The following is an 11,493-nucleotide window of genomic DNA, read 5'->3' on the forward strand; positions in this document are numbered from 1 at the left end:
TCTTCAAATTCCCTGTCATATATGAGCCAAGTCGCAGCATGCCGGTAATTCCACATCTTTATTAGAAGAAAACCGAACCAAAACAATAAACAGGTAAACAGCAAGAAACGTAACGCAACTGTGGCGTATACACACAGAAATAATAATAACCCACCAACACAGGCGGGGAAAAGGCTGCCTAAGTATGATTCCCAATCAGAGACAACGAATGACAGCTGCCTCTGATTGGAAACCATACTCGGCCAATAAAGAAAAACAACATCGACATACAACACATAGAATGCCCACCCCATGTCACACCCTGACCTAACCAAACAGAGAAAAACGACTCTCTCAGGTCAGGGCGGGACAGTACCCCCCCTCCCCCGAAAGGTGCGGACTCCCGGCCGCAAACCTGAACCTATAGGGGAGGGTCTGGGTGGGCATCTACTCATGGTGGCAGCTCTGGTTCGGGGCGTAGCCCCCACACCGCCCGCTGATCCCCCCGCTTCTGTGTCGCCGGAGGAACCAGACCGTGGATCAGCGCCGGAGGCTCTGAACTGCCGACCGCAGCTGAAGACTCTGGGCTGCAGGCCGCCACTGAAGACTCTGAACTGCAGACCGTCGCTGAAGACTCTGAACTGCAGATCGTCGCTGAAGACTCTGGGCTGCAGACCGTCGCTGAAGACTCTGAGCTGCAGACCGTCGCTGAAGACTCTGAGCTGCAGACCGTCGTTGAAGACTCTGGGCTGCGGACCGTCGCTGAAGACTCTGGGCTGCGGACCGTCGCTGAAGACTCTGGGCTGCAGACCGTCGCTGAAGACTCTGAGCTGCAGACCGTCGCTGAAGACTCTGAGCTGCAGACCGTCGTTGAAGACTCTGGGCTGCGGACCGTCGCTGAAGACTCGGGGCTGCAGACCGTCGCTGAAGACTCTGGGCTGCAGACCGTCGCTGAAGACTCGGGGCTGCGGACCGTCGCTGAAGACTCGGCGCATGCGGAGCGTCGCTGGAGGCTCCGGGCTGAGGAGCGTCGCTAGAGGCTCCGGGCTGAGGAGCGTCGCTGGAGGCTCCCGACTGGGGAGCGTCGCTGGAGGCTCCCGACTGGGGAGCGTCTCTGTAGGTTCCGGACTGGGGACCTTCGCTGCAGGCTCCGTGCCATGGATCATCACTACTGATTCCATGCCATGGATCATCACTGGAGGCTTTGTGCCATGGATCATCACTGGAGGCTCCGGGCCATGGATTATCACTGGAGGCTTCGTGACATGGATCATCCCTACAGGCTCCGGGCCATGGATCATCACTGGAGGCTTCATGCCATGGATTATCACTGGAGGCTTCGGACCATTGATCATCACTGGAGGCTTCCTACGGGGAGCTGGAACCGGTCTCACCAGACTGGGGAGACACACTGAGGACCATGTGCTCAAAGCAGGCACCGGCCGTACTGGGCTATGGAGGCGTACTGGAGGAAGAGTGCGAGGAGCAGGCACAGGACGTACTGGGCTATGGTGGCGTACTGGAGGAAGAGTGCGAGGAGCAGGCACAGGACGTACTGGGCGATGGTGGTGCACTGGAGGGAGAGTGTGCGGAGCAGGCACAGGGTACACTGGGCCTTGGAGGCGCACTGGAGGTCTGGTGCATAGGGCTGGCACAACCCGTCCTGGCTCGATGTTGACTATTGCCTGGCAAGGGCGGAGCGCTGCTACAGGACAAACTGGGCTGCGCTGGTGAATGAGGGGTACCGTGCGTAGAGCAGGTGCAGGATAACCTGGGCCGAAGAGATGCACTGGAGACCAGATACATTGAGCCGGTGCACTTCTCCCTGGCTGCCGGCCAACTCTAGCACGGCAACGGTGAGGAGCTTGCACCGAGTGCACCGGGCTGTGAGTTCGCACTGGCGACACAGTGCGTATCACCGCATAACACGGTGCTTGCTCGGTCACTCGCTCCCCACGGTAAGCACGGGGAGTTGGCTCAGGTCTTAAATCCACCTTAGCCAATCTACCCGTGTGCCCCCCCAAATCTTTTGGGGGGCGCTGCCTCTCGGCCTCCTGTTGCTTGCCTAGCCGTTCCTCCCAGTATCGCCGCTCCCCAGACCTTGTCCAGGGTCCTGCCCCATCTAGGATCTCCTCCCAGGTCCACTCCTCTGAGCCATACTGTTTGGTCCCACTCCTCCTCCTGGAGAGTGCACGCTGCTTGGTCTTCTTGTGGTGGGTAGTTCTGTCACAGGCGTCAACATGAGTAGACCAAGGTGCAGCGTGGAATATGTTCATCTTGTATTTTAATACCAAAAATGAACACTTTACAAATATAACAAAAATGACAGCCGACAGTTCCGTCAGGTACTTACAACAAAACAGAAAGCAACTACCCACAAAAAACAAAGGAAAAACAGGCTGCCTAAGTATGGCTTCCAATCAGAGACAATGATAGACACCTACCTCTGATTGGAAACCATACCCGGCCAAAACATAGAACACAAAACATAGAATGCCCACCCACCTATCAAACCCTGGCCTAGCTAAACAGAGAAAACACAGCTCTCCTAGGTCAGAGCGTGACACACAAAGGGTTGTGGTATAATGTCTCAGTACAGACACTTGCTGTCAATGATGTTATCGTGACATCACAATGCTCAATTGAGATGTCACTTTTCTGACATGGTGATGAATTCCTGAAATCCAGAATCTGAACATTCAGATGTAACAATTGGCACATTGTGACATTATTGTGGAACTCATATACTTGTCAACAACTAAAACACAACAAATAAGGAAAAAAGCAAGAATCGTTTTCTAACTGACTTCAGACAGCAACATAACAATGTCACATTAGCCTGTTAATGTTTGTTAATCAATGATCAGCAGTTAGCTTATCTTCACCACATGCATTTCATTGTTATTTTGTTTAACTCCACTCCTCGTAGCCTGCATTGCTGTCGAGTGTGAGTAGCTCCTTCTGTTTGGAACCGATTAAATAGTTCTGACGAGAAATGACTTGCACACCCAATCTTCTTCACCCAGACAAGTAATGAGATGAGAGAAGGGGAGAACACAGACCACACCCTGAATCTCAAATTCTGGCTAGGCCTAGACCCTATCTCCTCGGCACTCTAAGAGGATTGAAAGCTATATGGTTTTAGAATGGCGCCGTGTAGGCTACCACTGCCTTCGAGGACCGGAATTTTGTAGTGCATGGAGTAGAGTACACACCTCTGCACTGCAGTATCATAAGATTGAGCCCCCCTTCAGTTGATCCCACTCTCTCAATACATTGGCAGTAGCAATGCAAAGCCTACTATGTGAGGCCTATGGTATAAGAGGCAGTATTAAGACTCACATAGCATATGCTGTGCTACAGTATTTCATCTCTCTACAACAGTGGAGGCTGGTGACTTGCAAAATTGAGGAGGATGGGAGACCCACGGTATAGGCGTGGACAGCACAGAGTCGACAAAGCAAGTTTAAAAAATCATGAAAGATTTTAACCTAAAGCGTTTAATGGAGACATTCATAGTACAATATCGACTCGGAGTATCCGGGCTACTGAAGTGTTGGTATGACATCATAATGTACAGATTCAATTTTACCAAAGGTTCCATTGGTGATGTCGCAATGCATGCAACAACAATGGAGCTAAAATATCACTCTGCATAATCTTCTTTGTGTGTATCTGGTGTATGGCTTGCCTCATGCTTCACAGCACTGGGAAAGCAGCAGCTAGTTATCAATGCAAATTGCAATCAGAGGAGCTGATCTGAGAGAAAGGATAATTACTCCATTATGGCTGTTACCAAAGTGTGTGTGTGTGTGTGTGTGTGTGTGTATGTGTGTGTGTGTGTGGGTATGTGTGTGTGTGTGTTTGTGTGTGGGTGTGTGTGTGTGTGTGTGTGTGTGTGTGTGTGTGCGTGCACAAGCATGCATGCGTGCGTTGGGCTCTCTGCTTAATAGAGGGGCTCGATTTATGGAGCGTCCTGCCCACCAGACCTTTAGTAACCATCTCCAGATAAAGTTATGTTATAATTTTATCTTCCGAAACGGAATTTGGCGGCTATTAAAAAGTACTGTCGTGGACAGATGGCCCATGGCTGTTATTGTAATACCTTTGGAGAGGAGCTACTGTGGATGTTTTACTGACCGTCTCTGCTCTCAAACAACCTCTTTCCCCCAATCCCAAATCCTCCCCCTGGGCCTAAGCACTTCTTGTAGATCTGATAGGAAAGGATAGATAAAGCGGCTCATTGTGTATGAGGACAGGCTACTCCTGTTCACCTTACACGTAAACACAATAATGATGACAAGTAGTGTCATTTAAATATTTTGGACATAACGAGCTAGTATTTATTAATCATTGAAATTCATTTACCTGACCCATTTTGTCCAAACCCACATTCTGATGTCTGCTGGAAATGTGTGTCTGTGTAAGTGTGTGTGTGGGTGTAAGCGGGTGTGAGCGTGTGTGTGGGTGTAAGTGTGTGTGTGGGTGTGAGCGTGTGAGCGTGTGTGTGGGTGTGAGCGTGTGTGTGGGTGTAAGTGTGTGTGTGGGTGTGAGCGTGTGAGCGTGTGTGTGGGTGTGAGCGTGTGTGTGGGTGTAAGTGTGTGTGTGGGTGTGAGCGTAAGAGCGTGTGTGGGTGTGAGCATGTGAGCGTGTGTGTGGGTGTGAGCGTGTGTGTGGGTGTAAGTGTGTGGGTGGGTGTGAGCGTGTGTGTGGGTGTGAGCGTGTGTGTGGGTGTAAGTGTGTGTGAGTGTGTGAGCGTGTGTGAGCGTGTGAGCGTGTGTGTGGGTGTGAGCGTGTGAGCGTGTGTGTGGGTGTGTGTGGGTGTAAGTGTGTGTGTGTGGGTGTGAGCGTGTGAGCGTGTGAGCGTGTGTGAGCGTGTGAGCGTGTGTGTGGGTGTGAGCGTGTGAGCGTGTGTGAGCGTGTGTGAGCGTGTGTGTGGGTGTGAGCGTGTGTGAGCGTGTGTGTGTGGGTGTGAGCGTGTGTGAGCGTGTGAGCGTGTGTGTGGGTGTGAGCGAGTGTGTGGGTGTGAGCTTGTATGTGAGCATGTATGTGAGCGTGTAAGCGTGTGTGTGGGTGTGTGCGTGTGTGAGCGTGTGAGCGTGTGTGTGGGTGTGAGTGTGTGAGCGTGTGAGCGTGTGTGTGGGTGTGAGCGTGTGTGTGGGTGTGAGCGTGTGAGCGTGTGTGAGCATGTGAGCGTGTGTGTGGGTGTGAGCGTGAGTGTGGGTGTGAGCGTGTGTGTGGGTGTGAGCGTGTGTGCGGGTGTGAGCGTATGTGCGGGTGTGAGCGTGTGTGTGGGTGTGAGCGTGTGTGTGGGTGTGAGCGTGTGAGCGTGTGTGTGGGTGTGAGCGTGTGTGTGGGTGTGAGCGTGTGTGTGGGTGTGAGCGTGTGAGCGTGTGTGTGGGTGTGAGCGTGTGAGCGTGTGTGTGGGGGTGAGCGTGTGAACGTGTGTGTGTGTGGGTGTGAGCGTGTGAGTGTGTGTGTGGGTGTGAGCGTGTGTGTGGGTGTGAGCGTGTGTGTGGGTGTGAGCGTGTGAGCGTGTGTGTGGGTGTGAGCGTGTGTGTGGGTGTGAGCGTGTGTGTGGGTGTGAGCGTGTGTGTGGGTGTGAGCGTGTGAGCGTGTGTGTGGGTGTGAGCGTGTGAGCGTGTGTGTGGGTGTGAGCGTGTGTGTGGGTGTGTGTGGGTGTGAGCGTGTGTGTGGGTGTGAGCGTGTGAGCGTGTGTGTGGGTGTGAGCGTGTGTGTGGGTGTGAGCGTGTGTGTGGGTGTGAGCGTGTGAGCGTGTGTGTGGGTGTGAGCGTGTGTGCGGGTGTGAGCGTGTGAGCGTGTGTGTGGGTGTGAGCGTGTGTGTGGGTGTGAGCGTGTGTGTGTGGGTGTGTGGGTGTGTGTGGGTGTGAGCGTGTGTGTGGGTGTGAGCGTGTGAGCGTGTGAGCGTGTGTGTGGGTGTGAGCGTGTGTGTGGGTGTGTGGGTGTGAGCGTGTGTGCGGGTGTGAGCGTGTGTGTGGGTGTGAGCATGTGTGCGGGTGTGAGCGTGTGTGTGGGTGTGAGCATGTGTGTGGGTGTGTGCGTGTGAACGTGTGTGTGGGTGTGAGCGTGTGTGCGGGTGTGAGCGTGTGTGTGGGTGTGAGCGTGTGGCGTGTGTGGGTGTGAGCGTGTGAGCGTGTGTGTGGGTGTGAGCGTGTGTGTGGGTGTGAGCGTGTGTGCGGGTGTGAGCGTGTGAGCGTGTGTGTGGGTGTGAGTGTGTGTGTGGGTGTGAGCGTGTGTGCGGATGTGTGTGGGTGTGAGCGTGTGAGCGTGTGTGTGGGTGTGAGCGTGTGTGTGGGTGTGAGCGTGTGAGCGTGTGTGTGGGTGTGAGTGTGTGTGTGGGTGTGAGCGTGTGAGCGTGTGTGAGCGTGTGTGTGGGTGTGAGCGTGTGTGTGGGTGTGTGGGTGTGTGTGGGTGTGAGCGTGTGTGTGGGTGTGAGCGTGTGTGTGGGTGTGAGCGTGTGTGTGGGTGTGAGCGTGTGAGCGTGTGTGTGGGTGTGAGTGTGTGTGTGGGTGTGAGCGTGTGAGCGTGTGTGAGCGTGTGTGTGGGTGTGAGCGTGTGTGTGGGTGTGTGGGTGTGTGTGGGTGTGAGCGTGTGTGTGGGTGTGAGCGTGTGAGCATGTGTGTGGGTGTGAGCGTGTGTGTGGGTGTGTGGGTGTGAGCGTGTGTGCGGGTGTGAGCGTGTGTGTGGGTGTGAGCGTGTGTGTGGGTGTGAGCGTGTGAGCATGTGTGTGGGTGTGAGCGTGTGAGCGTGTGTGTGGGTGTGAGCGTGTGTGCGGGTGTGAGGGTGTGTGTGGGTGTGAGCGTGTGAGCGTGTGTGTGGGTGTGAGCGTGTGTGCGGGTGTGAGCGTGTTAGCGTGTGTGTGGGTGTGAGCGTGTGTGCGGGTGTGAGCGTGTGTGTGGGTGTGAGTGTGTGAGCGTTTGTGTGGGTGTGAGCGTGTGAGCGTGGGTGTGGGTGTGAGCGTGTTTGTGGGTGTGAGCGTGTGTTCGGATGTGAGCGTGTGTGTGGGTGTGAGCGTGTGTGCGGGTGTGAGCGTGTGTGTGGGTGTGAGCATGTGTGCGGGTGTGAGCGTGTGTGTGGGTGTGAGCATGTGTGTGGGTGTGAGCGTGTGAACGTGTGTGTGGGTGTGAGCGTGTGTGCGGGTGTGAGCGTGTGTGTGGGTGTGAGCGTGTGTGTGGGTGTGAGCGTGTGAGCGTGTGTGTGGGTGTGAGTGTGTGTGTGGGTGTGAGCGTGTGTGCGGGTGTGAGCGTGTGTGTGAGTGTGAGTGTGTGTGCGGATGTGTGTGGGTGTGTGGGTGTGTGTGGGTGTGAGCGTGTGTGTGGGTGTGAGCGTGTGAGCGTGTGAGCGTGTGTGTGGGTGTGAGCGTGTGTGTGGGTGTAAGCGTGTGAGCGAGTGTGTGGGTGTCAGCGTGTGTGTGGGTGTGAGCGTGTGAGCGTGTGTGTGGGTGTGAGTGTGTGTGTGGGTGTGAGCGTGTGTGTGGTGTGAGCGTGTGTGTGGGTGTGAGCGTGTGTGTGGGTGTGTGGGTGTGTGTGGGTGTGTGTGGGTGTGAGCGTGTGTGTGGGTGTGAGCGTGTGAGCATGTGTGTGGGTGTGAGCGTGTGTGTGGGTGTGTGGGTGTGTGCGTGTGAGCGGGTGTGAGCATGTGTGTGTGGGTGTGAGCGTGTGTGCGGGTGTGAGCGTGTGTGTGGGTGTGAGCGTGTGAGCATGTGTGTGGGTGTGAGCGTGTGAGTGTGTGTGTGGGTGTGAGCGTGTGTGTGGGTGTGAGCGTGTGAGCGTGTGTGTGGGTGTGAGTGTGTGAGCGTTTGTGTGGGTGTGAGCGTGTGAGCGTGGGTGTGGGTGTGAGCGTGTTTGTGGGTGTGAGCGTGTGTTCGGATGTGAGCGTGTGTGTGGGTGTGAGCGTGTGTGCGGGTGTGAGCGTGTGTGTGGGTGTGAGCATGTGTGCGGGTGTGAGCGTGTGTGTGGGTGTGAGCATGTGTGTGGGTGTGAGCGTTTGAGCGTGTGTGCGGGTGTGAGTGTGTGTGTGGGTGTGAGCGTGTGTGTGGGTGTGAGCGTGTGAGCGTGTGTGTGGGTGTGAGTGTGTGTGTGGGTGTGAGCGTGTGAGCGTGTGTGTGGGTGTGAGCGTGTGTGCGGATGTGTGTGGGTGTGAGCGTGTGAGCGTGTGTGTGGGTGTGAGCGTGTGTGTGGGTGTGAGCGTGTGTGTGTGTGTAAGCGTGTGAGCGTGTGTGTGGGTGTGTGGGTGTGTGTGGGTGTGAGCGTGTGTGTGGGTGTGAGCGTGTGAGCGTGTGAGCGTGTGTGTGGGTGTGAGCGTGTGTGTGGGTGTGTGGGTGTGAGCGTGTGTGCGGGTGTGAGCGTGTGTGTGGGTGTGAGCATGTGTGCGGGTGTGAGCGTGTGTGTGGGTGTGAGCATGTGTGTGGGTGTGTGCGTGTGAACGTGTGTGTGGGTGTGAGCGTGTGTGCGGGTGTGAGCGTGTGTGTGGGTGTGAGCGTGTGTGCGGTGTGTGTGGGTGTGAGCGTGTGAGCGTGTGTGTGGGTGTGAGCGTGTGTGTGGGTGTGAGCGTGTGTGTGGGTGTGAGCGTGTGAGCGTGTGTGTGGGTGTGAGTGTGTGTGTGGGTGTGAGCGTGTGTGCGGATGTGTGTGGGTGTGAGCGTGTGAGCGTGTGTGTGGGTGTGAGCGTGTGTGTGGGTGTGAGCGTGTGAGCGTGTGTGTGGGTGTGAGTGTGTGTGTGGGTGTGAGCGTGTGAGCGTGTGTGAGCGTGTGTGTGGGTGTGAGCGTGTGTGTGGGTGTGTGGGTGTGTGTGGGTGTGAGCGTGTGTGTGGGTGTGAGCGTGTGTGTGGGTGTGAGCGTGTGTGTGGGTGTGAGCGTGTGAGCGTGTGTGTGGGTGTGAGTGTGTGTGTGGGTGTGAGCGTGTGAGCGTGTGTGTGGGTGTGAGCGTGTGTGTGGGTGTGTGGGTGTGTGTGGGTGTGAGCGTGTGTGTGGGTGTGAGCGTGTGAGCATGTGTGTGGGTGTGAGCGTGTGTGTGGGTGTGTGGGTGTGAGCGTGTGTGCGGGTGTGAGCGTGTGTGTGGGTGTGAGCGTGTGTGTGGGTGTGAGCGTGTGAGCATGTGTGTGGGTGTGAGCGTGTGAGCGTGTGTGTGGGTGTGAGCGTGTGTGCGGGTGTGAGGGTGTGTGTGGGTGTGAGCGTGTGAGCGTGTGTGTGGGTGTGAGCGTGTGTGCGGGTGTGAGCGTGTTAGCGTGTGTGTGGGTGTGAGCGTGTGTGCGGGTGTGAGCGTGTGTGTGGGTGTGAGTGTGTGAGCGTTTGTGTGGGTGTGAGCGTGTGAGCGTGGGTGTGGGTGTGAGCGTGTTTGTGGGTGTGAGCGTGTGTTCGGATGTGAGCGTGTGTGTGGGTGTGAGCGTGTGTGCGGGTGTGAGCGTGTGTGTGGGTGTGAGCATGTGTGCGGGTGTGAGCGTGTGTGTGGGTGTGAGCATGTGTGTGGGTGTGAGCGTGTGAACGTGTGTGTGGGTGTGAGCGTGTGTGCGGGTGTGAGCGTGTGTGTGGGTGTGAGCGTGTGTGTGGGTGTGAGCGTGTGAGCGTGTGTGTGGGTGTGAGTGTGTGTGTGGGTGTGAGCGTGTGTGCGGGTGTGAGCGTGTGTGTGAGTGTGAGCGTGTGTGCGGATGTGTGTGGGTGTGTGGGTGTGTGTGGGTGTGAGCGTGTGTGTGGGTGTGAGCGTGTGAGCGTGTGAGCGTGTGTGTGGGTGTGAGCGTGTGTGTGGGTGTAAGCGTGTGAGCGTGTGTGTGGGTGTCAGCGTGTGTGTGGGTGTGAGCGTGTGAGCGTGTGTGTGGGTGTGAGTGTGTGTGTGGGTGTGAGCGTGTGTGTGGTGTGAGCGTGTGTGTGGGTGTGAGCGTGTGTGTGGGTGTGTGGGTGTGTGTGGGTGTGAGCGTGTGTGTGGGTGTGAGCGTGTGAGCATGTGTGTGGGTGTGAGCGTGTGTGTGGGTGTGTGGGTGTGTGCGTGTGAGCGGGTGTGAGCATGTGTGTGTGGGTGTGAGCGTGTGTGCGGGTGTGAGCGTGTGTGTGGGTGTGAGCGTGTGAGCATGTGTGTGGGTGTGAGCGTGTGAGTGTGTGTGTGGGTGTGAGCGTGTGTGTGGGTGTGAGCGTGTGAGCGTGTGTGTGGGTGTGAGTGTGTGAGCGTTTGTGTGGGTGTGAGCGTGTGAGCGTGGGTGTGGGTGTGAGCGTGTTTGTGGGTGTGAGCGTGTGTTCGGATGTGAGCGTGTGTGTGGGTGTGAGCGTGCGTGCGGGTGTGAGCGTGTGTGTGGGTGTGAGCATGTGTGCGGGTGTGAGCGTGTGTGTGGGTGTGAGCATGTGTGTGGGTGTGAGCGTTTGAGCGTGTGTGCGGGTGTGAGTGTGTGTGTGGGTGTGAGCGTGTGTGTGGGTGTGAGCGTGTGAGCGTGTGTGTGGGTGTGAGTGTGTGTGTGGGTGTGAGCGTGTGAGCGTGTGTGTGGGTGTGAGCGTGTGTGCGGATGTGTGTGGGTGTGAGCGTGTGAGCGTGTGTGTGGGTGTGAGCGTGTGTGTGGGTGTGAGCGTGTGTGTGTGTGTAAGCGTGTGAGCGTGTGTGTGGGTGTGAGCGTGTGTGTGGGTGTGAGCGTGTGAGCGTGTGTGTGGGTGTGAGTGTGTGTGTGGGTGTGAGTGTGTGAGCGTGTGTGTGGTGTGAGCGTGTGTGTGGGTGTGAGCGTGTGTGTGGTTGTGTGGGTGTGTGTGGGTGGGTGTGAGCGTGTGGGTGGGTGTGAGCGTGTGTGCGGGTGTGTGGGTGTGAGCGTGTGTGTGTGGGTGTGAGCGTGTGTGCGGGTGTGAGCGTGTGTGTGGGTGTGAGCGTGTGTGCGGGTGTGAGCGTGTGTGTGGGTGTGAGCGTGTGAGCATGTGTGTGGGTGTGAGCGTGTGAGCGTGTGTGTGGGTGTGAGCGTGTGTGCGGGTGTGAGCGTGTGTGTGGGTGTGAGCGTGTGAGCGTGTGTGTGGGTGTGAGCGGGTGTGCGGGTGTGAGCTTGTGAGCGTGTGTGTGGGTGTGAGCGTGTGTGCGGGTGTGAGCGTGTGTGTGGGTGTGAGTGTGTGAGCGTTTGTGTGGGTGTGAGCGTGTGAGCGTGGTTGTGGGTGTGAGCGTGTTTGTGGGTGTGAGCGTGTGTTCGGATGTGAGCGTGTGTGTGGGTGTGAGCGTGTGTGCGGGTGTGAGCGTGTGAGCGTGTGTGTGGTTGTGAGCATGTGAGCGTTTGTGTGGGTGTGAGCGTGTGTTCGGGTGTGAGCCTGTGTGTGGGTGTGAGCGTGTGTGCGGGTGTGAGCGTGTGTGTGGGTGTGAGCGTGTGAGCGTGTGTGTGGGTGTGAGCGTGGGAGCGTGTGTGTGGGTGTGAGCGTGTGTGCGGGTGTGAGCGTGTGTGTGGGTGTGAGCGTGTCAGCGTGTGTTTGGGTGTGAGCGTGTGTGCGGGTGTGAGCGTGTGAGCGTGTGTGTGGGTGTGAGCGTGTGTGCGGGTGTGAGC

Source organism: Salmo salar, chromosome 14 (genome assembly GCF_965601325.2).
Source record: "Salmo salar chromosome 14, fSalSal1, whole genome shotgun sequence".
Lineage (NCBI taxonomy): Eukaryota > Metazoa > Chordata > Actinopteri > Salmoniformes > Salmonidae > Salmo > Salmo salar.